Genomic DNA, 17,490 nt, shown 5'->3' with positions numbered 1-17,490 from the left:
TGGAATTAGGAAGATTCATCTCCAGGAGTTCAGTAGAAACCCAGTTTCCCCAATTAGAGAGTGAGGGTGATACCGGCACCTACCTGACGGGATTATTGTAAGGAACAAATGGGATCACACTTGTAAAGGGCTTCGCACAGTGCCTGGCACATAGTAAGTGCTATTTCAGTACTCATTCCTTTCCCCTCTTTCAACCAACCTTTCCATACTTACATACATATCAGTTCCCTGGAAAGGTTGGGCTGAAGCCATACTCTAAAGGCCTTTAAATGTCAGACTGAGGAGTTCTACATTTTGTCTTATAAGTTATAGGGAGTTAGAAAATTTGGATGCAGTCTGACTTCTGTTACTTACTAACAAGTGACTGTCTCCCCTCTCTCAGCCTCAGTTTCCCAATCGGTAAGACAGGGATGGTTTTATCTGTTCTGCCTGCCTCATGGGGATAATGTGAAGATTCACTGAACTCACTCAAAGGAAAATGTTGAGTACACTGTAATTTAGCCTATAGGTAGAAATGGTAAGGTAGGGGAGGAAAAAGAGAAAGAGGGAAAAGCTAGGTGTTTGGGTCTCCAGTTCTTTTCCTGATTAGTCCTCTCATGGGATCCCAGTGAATCTGTGATCCTCAGCATGGAACACAGTCATTTGCTGCTAAAAGATGTCAGATTCTCCCCATCCCCCAGAAGCTCTGATGGGCTTCTGGAGTTTCCCTCTTTCCATCCTCACTCTTAAGACTTCAAAACCATATGAACTAAAAGAATTGAGATAGCATGATGGGAGAAGGGGTAGTGGAGTGTGAACTTGGGAAAGTTCCTGGAAGCCTCACAGGCTCCCCCCTCCCCAAGATTGGTGGAATTGAGGGCCACACCAGACCCAGGGCATTGTAGCATGGGATGATGGAGGAGATCAATCCTTTGTCAAGTGACACAAAGAGTCCATAACCACTTTAATCACCCCTGTCAGCTAATGGTCCTCACCATCTATAAAGTTTTACCATCTAATGAGACAGCTTCTCACTAATATCAGCTTCTCCCTTCTTTTCAAATACAGGGACTGTCCTCAGGGATGTATGGCCTAGCAAAAGCTACAGGGGGAATAGGCAAACCCTGGGAATTCAGGAGAATTCATCAGGACTTCAACAGGAAGGGAAAGAGAAAAGGAAGTCCAGAGAAACTGGCCCCAGCATTAGGCTCAGCTCTAACCCTAATTCAAGGCTGAGCCCTTACCTATCCCTAGAATTAGTGCTGGATTCTTCCCCAGACTTGATTCCAGAAGGAACTCTTCTAATCCAGAATCTAGATCCAGAATGAGCTCTGCCATGGGCTCTGGAATAGGCTCTGGTCCTAGTTCCAGAATGAGTCTGGATCACGTTTCTCCCTCCTTTACCCATGAGCTGTGACCTGGTTTACTATGTCTCCATACTCCTCAACTCCACCCCAGGAGGAGCCTCTAACTCCCACTCCAGCTAGGAAGCCCACATGAGGGAGGTCAGACATGAGAGCCCTCCTACCACTGGGGGGGGGTCCCCTCACTCTGCTCTGAGATATTAAACTCCGAACACTTAGCCTAAGGTCAGTCCCGCCAAATGTGTAGCCAAACCCTGACACCCCGTGACCCCCACCTCCCTGGCTGGAATAATGATTTGTGCTGCATCTTCCCCAGCTGGCTGGTCTGGGGACAAAGGCCTCTTGTCCCTCTGTCTGGGGTTGGTGCCTGAGGTAGCCTGACTAGATTTCTCACCATCCACCCTCCTGGGCCCTTCCCCCCCATCTCCGCAGGCTGATCTTGAGCCCTGAATGCCAAACACAGCACTAATGTTTCAAGAGTCAAAGACTCAGTCTCTGTTTCCTCTAGGGAGGTAAGTCTAGTGCCAGACCTCTCCTAACGACCAAGTTCTGGAAGCCATCCCATGGGGGAAGATAGACTGAAAATTTCTGGAATCTAGGATTGGTGATGAAGAGGAATAATATGAGCCAGGCTTCCTCCTATTACTGCCCTCCCACCAGGACCAGGGCAGAGGTGGAAATGAAGGAATATGGGGCCAACCCTCCTAGCTTCTCTCTAAACAGGATGTTCTCAGCCATCGATTTCTGTCCCGGGTCACTGCAAAACCAACACAGGTCACCCCCAGCCTCCTGCCTCCCTCCCAGCAGGAGCAAAGTCCCAGTCTGGCTAGAGACACAGAGGGGCTCTGAGGGTCACTGGAGGGTCACTCCCTCCACCCACCCCCATCAACATTCAAGATTGACAAGCAGGCTTGGAGGCAGAAATCTTGGTTCTGACACTTACTAGTTCTGTGATTATGGGCAAGTAAGTCACTTAACCCCCTGAGTTATGACTTCCTCATCTGTGTAAATGAGATAAAAAATGCCTATTGTGTCTATCCGATGGGGTTATAATAACATTCAAAAGAGATATTGAACAGAGAGCTCTTCCTAAATCTTAAATCATCTTGTAAAGATCAGCCATCCTCATCCCATGTTTTGCCCTGTACATCTAGCAGAGCCTCTCCCTTTTCCTCTTAATAATAGCTAGCAATAGCAAGTAAGTAAAGCTTACAAATGTCATCTCATTTTGTCCCCAAACAGCCTGTAATTATTATCCCCATTTTACAGATGAGAAAACTAAGGTAAACAGGGTTAAAGGACTTGTCCTGGGTCACTCAGGTCGCACTGGCATTCGGATCTTCCTGACTCCAGGCTTAGTACTCTCTCCTCTATCCAACTTAAAGGGAGAAAGGTTGAAAACTCTGCTTGGAGTATTCCCACTACCAATTTTTCCAAAGAAAAAGGGAAAGGTTTCCCTCTCTTCTCTGCCTCAAATCTGCCCTCATTTCCCTCAAAACCCCCTAATTTCCCAGTCTCTCTAAGTCACATGACAGGTTGCAGCCTGGGTACCATACCCTCTCCCAATGAGATAGTATGCTGGGGTGATTAGAAATGTCCCCAAACACCTCTCCCAATCTGCTCCTTTCCCTGACTTTTCTAAGGTGACACCATCCTTCCATTCATTCAGGTTGCAACCTGGAAGTCACCCATGAACCCTCACTTTCCCTTTCTTTTATTTGCAATCAGTTACTAAACCCTACCCATTCTCCTCCCATATGCCTAGGTCCCCTTCACTCTACTCATATGACTACCATCTTGGTTCAGAATCTCAGTACCTCTCTTACAGGGACTATTACAGGAACGGTCTAAACTGCAGGGGTCCTCAAACTTTTTAAATAGGGGGCCAGTTCACTGTCCTCATACTGTTGGAGGGCCGGACTATAGTAAAAACAAAAATTTCATAAATAAAGAAACTTCATAGCCCTGAGTGAGAGGGATAATCGTCCTCAGCTGCCGCATCTGGCCCACGGGCTGTAGTTTGAGGATCCCTGGCTCAAAGCCTCTGTCCTCTCCATTCCACTCCACATGCAACTGTCAAAGTGATATTGCTAAAGCATTGATTTGACAATTTACTCCTTTACTCAATAAACTCCCTCTAATGGGTCCCTATCATTGTCTCTAGGATCAAGCGCAAACACCTGTTTGGCATTCAAAGACCTTCCCAGGGCATGGCTGAAAAAGTTGTGATATATGAATATAAGATCTATAAGAAATGATGAGCAGATTGATTTCAGAAAAATCTGGACTTATGTGAACTGATGCTGAGTGAAGTGAGCAGAACCAAGAGAACACTGTACATGGTAACAATAACATTATGAGATGATCAACTGTGACAGACTTGGGTCTTTTCAACAATGAGGTGATTCAAGGCAATTCCAATAGACTTGGAATGGAAAGTGCCATTTGCATCCAGAGAGAGGATTATGGAGACTGCATTTAGATTGAAGAGTATTTTCACTTTTTTGTTGTTTATTTGTTTTTTCCTCTCCTGTTTTTCCCCCCCTTTGGTCTGATTTTTCTTGTGCAGTATGATGTTTATATATTTAAATATGTTTAGACGAATTACACATGTTTAATCTATATGGATTGCTTGTTGTCTTGGGGAGGGGGAATAGTGGGAGTGAGGGAGAATAATATGGAATATAAGGTTTTGCAAAGGTGAATGTAAAACTATATTTGCATGTATTTGGAAAAATAAAATACATTAAAAAATAAAGCTCTTTCTAGACTTGCTCTAGAATGGAAAGGAGGCATCTTGAGTTTATTACACATGACTCCCCTTTGCCCCACTCTATGGCCCAGTCAAGTTGGCTTTCTTGCTGTCCCATGAAGCCAAGGCTTCAATTCTGGCTGACTGGCCCAAATCCTTGGAATGCAGTCTCTCCTTACCAGGGCTTTGAGAATTCTTTCATTCTTTCCAAGTTCAATTCAAGCTTTTTGAATGATTGATTAAACTTGGGAAATGAGATCTGAGTTCTAGTTCTAACTTGGCTATTAATTCCCTTTGTAACCTTGGGCAAATCAGCTTCCTTTTATGGAAGGAATAATATAATGAGAGCATCAAACTTGAGCCCTTCAAGCTCCGATGTTCTCTGCTCTCTCTTCTAGCTTTGACATTCTATGTCTAATTCAGATCTAGATTTGATAGTCTATAATTCATATATTCTAAGGACTCTATTCTAAGCTCATTGGGGCTCTTCAAAGCCAGTTATCAACTCCATGGGTTTCTTCCCTAAGAAAAAGGCAATAATTTGACTAGAGGCTCTGTACTTAGTCCACTCCAGCAGGTGCCAATAGGGTAACTGGAGTGAGAGTGGGACATCCCCAATCTTTCCTTACAATAATATTCTAAATGAAGGATCTGCCCCTACCCTTCCAATAGCTCTCCTCCTCCTCTTCTTCTTTCTTCTTTTCTCCTCTTCCCCTTTTCCTTCCTTCCTCTCTCCTTCCTCTCTTTCTTTCTTTCTCTTTTTTCTTTTCTTTCTTTCTTTCTTTTTTCTTTTTCTCTTTCTGTCTTTCCTCCACTCGCCAACAAGCCCTTCCTGATCTTAGCATCTGTGGTTGTTCAGGGTGTCAAGGGTGGAGCTTGCTCTGCCATGTGGAAGGTGGAGGGGAAACTAAAGGCAGGTGAGACAGAAAAACCTGAAGAACAGGGAAATGTGAGCCCTCTCTGAGCATTGGAGAATGCTAGGCAGGCCAGGGCCTGTTTCTGCCTGCTGAGCTGGGCCTACAGCTGAAATCTCCAATGACCCCTGGTAAGCTGGTTTGCCCCAACCTGTAAGCAGGGGCAAAGCAGAGATAAAGTGGGCATGTATTCATTTCCCTCTACAGAGCCTGGACATATTGGTCTGGCTACTTCCTCTGTCCAAAGATGCATAGATGGGAGAAGATGATTAGGGAACTCTGAACTTGGTTACGTATTTCTCAATTCCTCCCTGAATTGCTTGAAAGCAGTTTCAAGTGTCCCCAGGTCCTGAGGCAGGAAGTTCCAACTCCCTAGTCTGGTATTCAAGGACTTTGACAATGTGACTAAGTCTACATAGGCCCAACATGGTGTTCTACTGTTAGGCTTCATAATCTCCCAAATGCAGTCAGGATGGTCTGTTTATTTTTTCTTAAATATTCTGGCAAGACTCATTCCAGCCTTCCTTCCTTTCCTCATGCTGATTGCCTGACCTAGAACACCTTTACCCCTTTTCTATTGAAGCCTGAGAAGTTCTTTGAGTCCCCTCTCTTCTAGGCAGCCTTCTTAGCCCACCCTAGCTAAGCGGGATCTCTCTTACTGAGCTGTGGAGAGAGGGCTGGCTAACCTCCTTTCCTTAGTCTCCGTAGAGCCAGGATTTTTTCCCTCACCATTCCTCTCTCACCTCCCCATGTGAAGTTGTAGGAACGCTGGATTTAGAATCAGAAAGCTCCATTTAATTCTCAGACCTGCTACTTCTTTTCCAGATTGACCCTGAAGGAATTTGTGATCTCTAAGGTTCCATTCTGTGCCAAATCCTATGATCCTATAATCCTGGGGGAAGCTCAGAGCTCCAGAGGCTTTCTGATCTTCCCACTCTCTCTGGCTTCACTCATACCCTTACTGAGAAGTTTACCACGTTGAAGTGTCTAGAGCGAGAGCAGTCCGTAATAGACCATCCCGCAAACACTCTTCCTGGAGACATAACCCAGAAGAACGAAGCTCGGGAAGATGGCCAGGTGGCACCCATCCCTACTCCCTGGGACATCACACTTAGCACCCTGAGCAGGAGGACAGGAGGATGGAAAGAGGACGGCTCGCCAAGAACAACATTTCCATATGGAAACATCACAGAGTATCAGAGTTGGAGGAAATTTTAGAGAGTCACCTTAGTCTAATCCTCTGTTTTACACATGGAACTGAAATTGAGCCAGCTAAAGGATAGTGATGGAATTCCTAGGGCAAGACTCATTCCATTTCTTATCTCAAATCCTAAATTAGGGAATGGGGAAAGTGCTTAGAGTTTGGGGAATTAGGAAGGAATGATCCTGGTATACTCATCTCCTCTGGATATATGGCCCTCTCTCTTCTCCTTCAAGTTTTTAAGAAAGAAAGAATCATGACATTAGAAAGATCTTGTTTGGAGAATTGTGTTTGGTTCTGGGTGTTTTAGTTTAGGAAAGAGGCCAAAAAGCTGGGGAGCTTCCAGAGGAGGGCATCCATCATGGTGAAGGACCTTGATTCCATGGGAGGAACAGTTGGAGGAACCATGAATGTTCAATCTGAGATGATTTAAGGGGGAACTCCATAACTGTCTTCAGGTAACTAAAGGACTGGAAGGAGGGTCTAGATTTGTTTCATTGAGTCCCAGTGGATGGAAGGAAGAGCAAAGAAAGCTACAAGGAGGCTCAAGAAAAACTCCCTAACAATTAGAGCTGACTTATTGTGAGTTTTCCCTGATTTGTTGTGAGTCTTCAAGCAGAGCTGGATGACTATTAGGTAGATATACTACATTTGGGCTTCCTTTTATATATGAATTAGCTGCTGAAATTCCTTCTATCCAACCATGGGGTTAAGAACACTATGGAGGGAGTAGCTAGGTAGTACGGGGACTCACCCTGGAGTTAGAAGGACCGGGTTCAAACCTGGCTTCTGACACTTATTAGCTGTGTGACCCGGGGAAGTAATTTAACCCTCAAAAACCAAAATCGAAACCAATCCTATTTGGAATCCTGTCTCCCTTACTCACTGGCATGATCCTGCACGAGTCATTTAAACTCTCTAACCCTCAGTTTATCTAAATGTAAAATGGGATTCAATATAGGTTCTCACCATGATAAAGCAACTTCTCTCTGTAAATAAGCTAGTATTGAGAGGGGCTGTCCAGCTCCCAACAGCTTCTTCTTTTATTCTGGCCCTTGACTGCTCACTTAACCCAGAGCTTTTGTAATTTCTCCTATTTTGGAGAGGAGACTCAGGAATTTGGAGACAGTCCTTCCCCTCTGAATTCGGGAGTCTAGTACAGTTCTCTCTCCTGTTTCTGCTGGGAGCAGCAGGTCAGCAAGGCCTGTCTGAAGACTTTGAAAGTTCACACATTATTAAAAAAGAGAGAGAGAAAGATGGGGGCTCTGTCATTTCCTCCCCAGCTGTAATAACAGCACAGAGGAAGAGATGGAAAAAACCCAGCCCCACTGTGTGCTTGGTGGACATTTCAAAGGAGTTTTCAGCTGAATCCTTTCTCATATCCCAAGCCTAGGAACAACGGGGGAGGGGGAGGTTAGGAGGCCGGCTGAGAGGTAGTTGACAATTTTTCACCTTCAGCGGATGAAGGCTGGACCACGGGTAATGGAACTGGACTTCAGCCTGGTCATCCCCGGCACCTGGGTTTTCCACCCTTTATGAACCTCATGGCTTAAGTGCAAGAGGACTCCTTGTGTGGCAAGAAAGTACAGGTGGGGCCTGGAACACCCTAAGCTAGATAGATGGGCTAGTAGTCATTTGGGGGGGTGTCTCTGGTCCTGTCTGTTGGAGAAGCTGCCACCCACTCAGATGGGGAAATCAGATCTCCTCATCCCTGTTGTGTGTGGAGGGGACAGTTGGGGGAGCAGTCGGGGCAGAAGCTCTGATGTGACCCCTTTTCTACTTTTCTACAACCTCTCCTCAGGGCTTTGGAGGACTCTGAAGTGGGAGGGGGATCATTAGTCAGGGTCTTGGGGTCCCTGTGGCATTTCCATGACTCTGAACTTCACAGCTGCCAGAAAAAAAGAGAGAGAGGCTGGAAGGCCAGAAAGGAAGGGGGCAGGGAAGGAGAGGTGGAACCAGAGCGAAGGAGGCTGTCCATTCCACCATCATTTACACATCTGAAGCCATGAAGAAAAAAAAAATCAATGGGAATCCCCAGAGCCAGGCTGGGGCTGGGGTTGGGGGTGGTCTAGCCTTCATTACAGCTGTATTATCCTTTCAGCCCCATAGAGCAGGAAAACAGGCCCTGACAATCTCACAGAGAATAGAGCTTGGTGTCCTTAATCCTCATAATGTCCCAAGCTTCCAGCTGCCACTCACCTATTCCAGGAAGACATGTCAGATCTGAGGTGATTGTATCTACTGGGGGGGACTGATTGCTGTCTGCTGAATTTGCTGGGGCTGAAACAGTCTGAAGATTGTACCTAGCACTGAGGACATTAAGAAAAAAGCAAAACTATCTCCTGCCCTCAGAGAGATTACATTTTAGTGGGAGGTATAATACATGTGAAAACAAGCACACACAAGATACATACAAAGTAGTTAGAAGGCAGCCTTATGCGGCAAAGTCCTAGCCCCTGGAGAAGAGTCCATTTGAGTTGAGCCTTTATATAATCCAAAGATCTTAAGAGAGGAAGGGGAGCATTCTAGGTACAGAAAGGGGTAGCCAGTACAAAGGTAAAGGTTCAGAGGGAAAAAAATGAGCCGTGTCATATGGGGAATATTAAACTAAGCAAACCAAATAGGTCAGTTTTGCTGGTATTACAAGAGGAGTTCAGCCAGGTGGCACCATAGTGCATAGAGCACCAAGCTTGGAGTCAAGATTTCCTCCTCAGTTCAAATCAACCTCAGATACTTAATAGCTGTGTGATCCTAGGCAAGTCACTTAATCTTGTTTGCCTTAGTTTCCTCATTTGTAAAATGAGCTGAAGAAGAAAATGACAGACCACTCCAGTATCTCTGCCAAGAAAAAAACCCAAATGAGACCATGAAGAGTTGTATGCAATTAAACAATGAGGGAGACTAATATGGAATAAGTCTGCAGATGTAAGCAGAAGAAATTAAGGCTTTTAAATGCCCAACAAAGGAGTTTGTACTTTATTCCAGAAGCAACAGGGAACCATTGAAACTTCCTGTGCAGAGAAGTAATGTGGCTACTCACGGATTATTTTGTTAGCTGAGTGGAAGATGAACTGGAAAGTGAAGAGACTGGAAGGGAGAAGCCCCATTAGGAGACTGTTGTAATAATCTAGGTTAAAGCTCATAAGGACCCGGAGAAGGGTAGGGAACAGATGGGATAGTTGAAAAGGAAGAAGATTAATACTAACTCCTGGAGTGAACTTATAGGTTGAACAGGCAAGGCTGGGCTATGATTTGTATACTTGGCCCTGCCAGGAGCTACCATATTGATGAGATCAGAGATCTATTTGAGTCTTGAACATCTAGGTCACACTCTGATCCTTTGGCTTCCTTTAGGGGTTTCCTGAGCCCTTACATCCTCCCTCAATGAAAAGATGAGATGGGTGTTACTATGACTCCATTTTGTAAGTGGGAGAAACGAAGCACAGAGAATGGTGGCAATGAAGGGAACAGTGATGATGAAGGCAATGGGGAATAATGGTGCAGATGGTGGTGGTGATGGTGATCTGTCCTTTGTCAAAAATGGCTTGGCTATCCTTGCTCATTGTTATGTCATGGGATAAGTTGTCAGAGTTTTCTTCTACCACTTTAAAGGGCCTCAAGCTGGAGAGGGTCCCAAGGGGGGATATCCCCTGAATACCTTAGGTGTGATGGATTGATGGATGACCTGTCCCTTCATACTAGGTTTCTATGGGCAGAACTGCCCCTGTGCCATTGTGACCTTGAGATTGGCACAAGGGAGCAGAAATTATTTGTTTGAGATCAGATTACCAGACCCAGAGCAAAAGATCAGTCATTCTAATTGGCTGGTATTCAATATTCCTATCTTCCTCCCACAGCTCATCCCCAAACCAAGCTTCCAAGGGATGAGGTGGTCCTGTTCCATAGGATCTAAGGAACTCAACGTAGTTGATCTGAGGCACAGTCTCAGTCATGGGCTGGATAGGGGTCCATGGCTAGACAAATTCTTGCTTAGGGCTAGTATCTGGGGCTCTGAGCTAATTACTGAGATGCAACTCTTTACTTCAGCTTCTGGGATGGGGAATCAATGAGTCCTTAGGTCATGAACAACAAAGCCTCAGGGCTAGATGGACCATCTCATCGTCTCCTGTTGTCTATCCATTTTCAAAGAGGACAATGTCTTGACTTTCCAGTGAATTGGATTTAAGGGAGGCAGAATGCCACAGTCATCAGCCCCATTCTCTCTTCCAGAGTCATTTATTTCCATGGGCAAAATGCCAATCAATGTCCGTGATGCAGTATATGACTTGGGCATCTTTGGTGTCTGAATAAGCTCTAAGAGGTCCCCAGCTGCCTTCAAGGCACTTGGAATGAATTGTTCTCATCCTCCTGTTTTGCCAGGGGAAGTCTTCACAAACTTGGGGTAGACATTCCCCTAACTAACCATCCCTTTGGTTACCCTCAGCCTAATTTAGCCAGTCTTCCCCAAAGGTTTACTGGGGTGTGGCTGCTGCCCATACTCTGGATTTTTGGAACCTCCGATAAGAATTGAGTGACAGGTGGGCACCAAAAAAGATGAATGAGAAACCCTGAACCTCCTTGAAACACCCTCTACAACCTCTAAAGTGTAAATAAAGTAGGGAGAGGTGATTCTGCTGTTTACTTTGGGGCAGTTCAGCAATCCCCGCTTCACTCTTGGAGGAGTTGAACAAGAAAACCAGTTTCCCTTTGGTGGGATCTGGGGGTTGGAGCCAAGGAGTTGGGGCTGAAGGGGAGGGGGGGGGGTTGGGCCTTTGTGCTCTGAATAGGAGGGGCCAGAGTCCCGCCTAGTTTGGGGTTATAATAACATAAGAGTCTTGCCAATCCTGCTGCTCTCACTTTCCTTCTCTCCCTAGAGGAGATCGGACACACGATCTCACTCTACTTCAGAACCCCTTTCCCCTTCCTCCTGGACTCTGCCGGAGAAACTAGCCAAAGATCATGGATCTGTTTAACAGATGGGTTAACTGAGATCTCCAAGAACAACAATTCTCAAGGTGGCCAAAAAGAAAAATCTGAACCTAGAACTCAAAGCCAGGAAAGGGCTCATCAGAGAAGGGGCTTAGAAATCTCTTTGGGTTTGGCGCAAGGCCACAGGGGAGCCTCCAGCTAGTCCCTTCCTTAGAGCAGTCCAGACCCGGATTCCCCTCTGGCCTGTCCCGGATTGCTTGTCTCCCCCCCACCCCCCCACCCCAGGGTCTGCCAGGAAGCAGGGCGAACACTGCCATCTACTGAACACCAGAGCCCTCAGGCAGGCTCGATCCGGCTGCTCCAGGCCGAGGCCAAAGCCCAAGGGACATCCTCCTCCCTCCAGCCCCTGGAGGCATTGGTTCAAAGCCCTCAGCCTTCCACTCCTACTCTTCCCCATTGCTAACCACTAGGGTTGAGGGAATAAACCAGGGAAAAGGAGGCTACTTCCCCCCCCCCCCCAAGGATACATCCAATCCCTCCTCAGGAAGGTGGGTGGGGGACAAGGGGGTAGCGACAGCTCTCCCCGTTCCTTCTCCTCCCCTCTTGTCTTTGCTCATCTTCCTTCCCTCATCTCGTCTCTTCTCATCCTTTCTCGTCTCTTCCATCTCCTTCTCTTCTTTCCCTCCCCATTCTTTCTGCTTCCAATCTTCCTTTCTCTCCCTCTCTTCTCTCTCCCCTTCCCCCCTCCGCCTCCGGCTCACCTCCTCCCCCCTTCTCTCTTTCCCTCCTTCCCTCTTTCCCTCCTCCCCTTCTCGCCTTTCCCCCCCTCTCTCACACCTAGCCCTCAGCTTTTCACCTCTTCCCCTCCCCTTGCAGCCCGCTGCTCCTCCCCCTCCTCCCTCCCGCACCCTCCTCGGGGGAGTTTAGACCCTGGATAAACACTAGACTCAAGTATATAAATAAGGGAGACAAAGCCGAAGGGAGAGATTAAGGGATGATTATCGCCGAACAAAAGCGGTCGCGGGGCTGGGGGGCTTGGTTGGGATAGAGGGGAGGAGGGGACGCCACCCCGTTTCGGGCTGGGGCCAGGCCCCTAGCTCGGGGGTGGCGGGCAGGGGGCTTGCGTGGTTTAAAATATATTTAAAAAGCTGAGGGGTGTGTGTGTGTGTGTGTGTGTGTGTGTGTGTGTGTTTAATTAAAAAAAAAAAGGCCTGGGCTCCCCTCCCCCGATGCAGACCCGGGGGAGGGCACGACTCCGCCCCTCCCTCACCCGGCGCCTTTGTGGCGACGGCCCCCTGAGCAGCTCGGCGGTGGGTGCGCGGGGCGCTGGGCCGGGCCGGACAGGTGGAGAGGGCGGTGGAAGAGGGGGCGGGGAGCGCGGGGCCGGGGCCGGGCCGGGCCGGGTGGCTCCCCGCCCCGGGAGGTGGGGCCGGGCTGGGCCGGGCTATGCAAATTCCCGCATTGAGAGGCCAATTGCCTGCGCGCCGAGAGCCGGGCTCAGTGCGCTCGCTTTTCGCCAGGCAGCTAGGCAGCCAGGCAGCCCAGGCAGGAAAGCGTCGCGGCCGGCCCCAGCCCTAGCCCCGGCCCGCTCCCGGCCCGGCCCCGTCTCCGATTCCGACTTCAGCCCCAGCTCCGGCCCCAGCCCTAGCCCCGGTGGCCCGCCAGCGCCCCGCCTGGGGCTCCAGCCGCCCGCCCGCCCGCGCCCAGGTGGAATGCGCCCCAGGCGCGCGGTCCAGGGGGCGCAGTCAGCCCGTCCCGGGGGAGGCGGCTCCCGTGGCCGGCCCGCCTCGTGCCGCTGTCCCTGACTCTGCCCCGCGCCCCTAGCCAGTGCCCCGCGCCCCGCATGGATTCTTGGGGCAGCCACTGAAACCAGCCCGGAGCGAAGCGGGCCGGAGCACTTGGGCGCCTAGCGGGCATGGCCCGGGGGGGCCTCTAGGTGCGGGGGCGGGGCCTTGCTGGGGGGAGGGCGGGGGGGCTCGGCTGGGGGGGCTGGTGGGGAGCCCTGGCTGGGCTGAGAGGGCCGGACACCGAGCCCGGGAGCCGCCGCCGTCGCCGCCGCCTGCGCCTCGGGAAAGGTGAGTGGGGCCAGAAACGGGGGAGGCTCTCGCAGGCGCCCCAAGTGGGCAGGACTGGGGGGGCCGCTAATTGCGCCCCCTCCCCGCTCCAACTCTGCAGAAGTCCTTTGAGTCTGTCCCCCAACCCCCTTCTGGGCTTGCGTCGGGGAAAGTACTGGGCCAGGACTCCTGCTTGGGGGGGTAGGACTAAAGGCTAGAGTGCGGGGCTCAGACGGAAGAACTGACTGGGACAGACCCCGCGCGCCCAACACTCAGTGAACTGAGAAGGGCTCGACCAGGTGGGCCTTTTGAGGGGGGCGTGACGTGAACCGCCCCTCATTTAAACCAGAGTAGAGGAATCGTTAACTCCTTGAGGACCTCAGTCGTGGACTTTGAGGCTGGGGGTGGGGAGTGCAGAAGCGTCTTAGTCTCTGCGTGATTGGGTGCCGAAGCAGCAACTTTTCTACCCTGGATCTTGGGGGCTATGGGTTCTAACAGCCCCTCCCCCACCCAGGCTAGCCCTGTGCTTGGAGAGAAAGGAACCCCAAGGGGCGGAATATTTTCCCCCAGTGTAGACCTCCACTTCCCTATTGGTGAAATCTCTTTTCCCACTCCCCACTATCTCCCCTACATCCCCAGTATCTTCCTGGGGAACTCATCAACTTTGTGCCTCAGTTTCCTCTTGTGAAATGTGGTGGTAGTGGGAACGGTGGATGTGTGGGAGAGATGTGGGTAGAAAAAGTATTGGGGAAATTGGTGACCATGGAAAGTGGGGACATTGGATGAAACTGACTAGGGCTTTTACTAGGTAGTGGGAAAGGGGGGTAGATGAGGAAGACCTGGGCAGAAAAAAAGTGTTGCAGAATTTGATGATGATGGAAGAAGAGAGATATTGGGTGAAACTTACCAGGGTTTTTGGCCCAGTTCCTTGGGACCTCCCTAAGCAATCCCTTTCTCTTTTCCCTGACTGGAGAAAGAAAAGGGACCTAGTTTGAGCATCAGAAAAAGATGGTAGTGGGGGGGGGGGGGGGGGGGGAGAGAGAGCTCTAAAACATCTTGTCTCCATTTCCTCTCTCACACACACCCCCGATTTAATTTAGAAAGGAGGGGGAACTAGGCACTATGATGTGTGTGTGTGTGTGTGTGTGTGTGTGTGTGTGTGTGTGTGTGTGTGTGTATACATTGGTGGGGGGAGGTGGGAATGATGGGAGAATCCCTTCTACACTCTACCCCCAGCAGACTTCCTGAACATCTCTGCCAATTTTGCTCCCACATCTGCCTGTTTGTTATTTCTGTGACTGTATAATTAGTGGGAGACCCCAGGGCTGGGGAGACCAGGGCTATTTCTATCAATGGGAGAGGGGAAGGAATCCAGACATGGAGGGAATGGGACTCTCACAATCCAGACCTTCAGGGAAGAAGCTGATTAAGGAGTGAAGTGGTGATGGTGGAATCTCTGGGAAGATGACCCAGGAGCCCTTGCTTGCTTGTTCAAGCTATCAGCTTGAGGCCCAGTCTGTGAAATGGGAAGAGGAAAATATCCTGTCTGGGACTCCTAAGAAAGTCAGGGTCCACAGTCTGATTAAGGAAGATGAAAAGAGGGAGTGAAGGAGCAAAGAGAGACAGACAGACAGCTCAATAGACCCTGGTTCTATCAGTCAGGGAGAGGAAAGAATGGGGGAGGGCTGGAGAAGGAGCAGGCCGGCTGGGTAAATAACACTTAATTCTTCAAATAGCTTCACTGCTGGCCAATTAACTCCTTCATAACTCCATCTCCATCCTGCCTGCCTACATCATGCCCACATGCAGAGGGAGAAATGGTGGTCAGAAGAGGGGTAGGTGAAACTGAAGAGACTCAGACATGCTGGACCTCCAGACCCATCTCTGGAAGACCCCAAAAACTTGGAAGGGCCAGAGATGGCCTTGGGCCTGGGAGAGGGGGAAAGAGCCCAAAGCGAGTAGAATTGGCTAATCTCTGAGGTCCCTTCCAACTCTGAAATGTGAGGCTGGTCTGAGCAGTGGTTCTCTCATAGAATTGAGAACTGAAAGGGACTTTGAGCTCATCTAGTCTAAAGTCTCCATTTTATAGATTTAAGGAAACTGAGGTTAAGAAAAAAAAAGATGCACCGATTTGCCTATACCCCAAGTATTCTGATCAAAACCAACTCTTTTCTGCTATACCACACTGATTTCTTTTCTGGGTGGGGCCAGGGCAGATTAGATTGAAGGATTTGATTGTGGAGGGGTTTTGGGGGTAAGGAAGAGGGGGATTTGAGAAAGATGCTAAACCTTCAATAATAGAAGTTAGCTACAAGTATAGAAATTATCCTCTGGCATAATCCAAGGCTAGCCTAAAGAAATAGTGGCTATTTCTTCCCATGTTACAGATAGGAAAACTGAGGTTTGAAGAAGCTGGAAGTGGCTCACTGAGCAGATGGGGAGACTTAGTTTTTTTGGTCAGTTTTCAGAGTTTGAGGAAGGGGTTAATGAAGAAGACCCTAAGCTGGTGGGAAACTCTCCCCGTGACAAATAGGGAGGCAATAGGGTTCTTAATGTCCAGCCATTTAGCTTGGGGATGCTGCTATCAGTTTAGGGGAGCATAGAGGGAGACTGAAGGCAATTCTGAGGTTCCATTGCCATTGCTGGGAAGGTATATTCTGTGGAGGGATGGGAGAACAGGAAGGCACATGAGATTGCTTCTTCCCTAGTACTCCAAGGCTCCGATTCCTGCAAGGCTCCTTGCAGATGTTGGAATGCGTCCCTAGAGTGAGGAGGCTGAGGAGGGCCTTTGCCAGACTAAAGCAGAGCTGTGGGAGAGGGTCCTGTCCAGGTTTAGGGGGACCTGTGTGGAGTGGGTGAGTGCAGGGAGTTGGGATTTCAGGTATGAATTCTAGGCTGCAGATTCTGGAGAAGGAGGGAGTGGGTAAGGTAGAGGTAGGAGGAGTTGAGAGCAGAACAGGAGATGGGGAGTGAGAAATGGGGAGAATTCCCTGTGTAGCTGGGCAATGCCTCTTCGGAGAATCCTGGATACCCATCAAGATTCTTGGTACTGGTTGGGGAAGAAGGGGTATGAGGTTAGAAATGCTTGGATTTTGTCCTTTGCTTCTGTCCTCTGTCTCAGCCAGATAACTTCTCCAGGGGTTGTCTTAGGCTTCTAGTCCATCAACACTGGGTTATCACCAATGAGGTCTGGTGAGGTGGGGTGAAAGGACAGGCTGGCACCCAGTGGTGGTTCCTGATTTTCTGAGTTTCTGCTGATCGATCTGCTCAGAGAACCTTCTCAAGCTGGATGGGGCATTTCCTAGGATGGCAGTGCCCTGGTAAAACTGGGCCTTTCCTCCCATTAACCTTGTTGCCCCCCCCCTCCCCAACACACACCTGAGAAGGCGGGGGCAGCAGTGGCTGCTCCAGGAACCGGCTGGGCCAGCCCGTCCTGTTGAGTCCCGTCCTTGGCCCCTGTGTGTGCCTAGTTATATTCCATCTCCTCCTCCTGGGCTTAGCCCCCCTTTCCCCTCTGCCCCCTCTCCCCCAGCTCTTCAGTTCTCTTTTTCTTTGTTTGCTGCCTCCTTCCCTTCCCTCCCCTCCCTCCTTCCCTCACCCGCTCGCTGGCTCACTCTCTAGCTAGCGGGCTCAGGCGGGCTCCCAGGCGGTGGCGGCAGGAGCAGAGAGAGCATCCTTGGCCCCAGCCCACCCAACTGGATTGGTTTTGGGGAAACCTAACGGGTCCAGCGGGAAAGGGGGAGGCCTTGGAGCAGGGGCAGGCATGGGTCTGGGCCTGGTCTGGTTCAAGGAGGTAGAGATGGAGATAGGAGATAAACGGCAGGCGAGGAAGAGGGACAGCAGACAATGCCTCCTTCTTCCTCTTTCCCTTCTTCTCCTCGTTCTCTCTCTCTCTCTCTCTCTCTCTCTCTCTCTCTCTCTCTCTCTCTCTCTCTCTCTTTCTCTCTCTCTCTCTCTCCTATCTCCACCCAGGCTGGTGGGGGCTGGGCAGGCAGCCTGTTCAGTGCACTGGGTGGGGGAGTAGGGGTGTCCCTGTCAGGATTGCTGAGGGCCCCTGGCTTCAGCCCCAGGATAAAATGCAGCTTCATCAACTTGTCTCAATTTGACAGGTTAAAGAAACACACAGAATCCCTGCTCTGGAACGGGTGGCCCCATCCCACCTCCCTCCACCCTGCTTAAAGGGACAGAGCTGCTTAGAAGTATGTGTTTTGAGGGGTGGGGTGGGGGTTAGGAGAAGGGTGGTGGAGCTCTCTGTTTCCCAAGTCTTCACCTCTTCTACTCTGATCTTTCTAAAAAT

The 17,490-nt window shown here is 49.6% G+C and overlaps 1 protein-coding gene across 2 annotated transcripts in view; it reads left to right on the top strand.

Moving 5' to 3' along the window:
- The first annotated feature begins 13,113 nt into the window (after positions 1–13,113).
- Positions 13,114–17,490, top strand: part of SEMA3F (semaphorin 3F) — a 64,135-nt gene continuing 59,758 nt past the window's right edge. Inside the window, exon 1 of one of the 2 annotated variants that reach the window (XM_012543519.3) lies at positions 13,114–13,214. The gene's annotated coding sequence lies outside the window, so the exon portion shown is untranslated. The remainder of the gene's footprint in view (positions 13,215–17,490) is intronic. The other variant, XM_003762256.4, reaches the window with a different exon arrangement.

Source organism: Sarcophilus harrisii, chromosome 1, assembly GCF_902635505.1.
Source record: "Sarcophilus harrisii chromosome 1, mSarHar1.11, whole genome shotgun sequence".
Lineage (NCBI taxonomy): Eukaryota > Metazoa > Chordata > Mammalia > Dasyuromorphia > Dasyuridae > Sarcophilus > Sarcophilus harrisii.
Note: the sequence above shows the minus strand (reverse complement) of the source record. Positions and strands in the feature narration are given on the sequence as shown.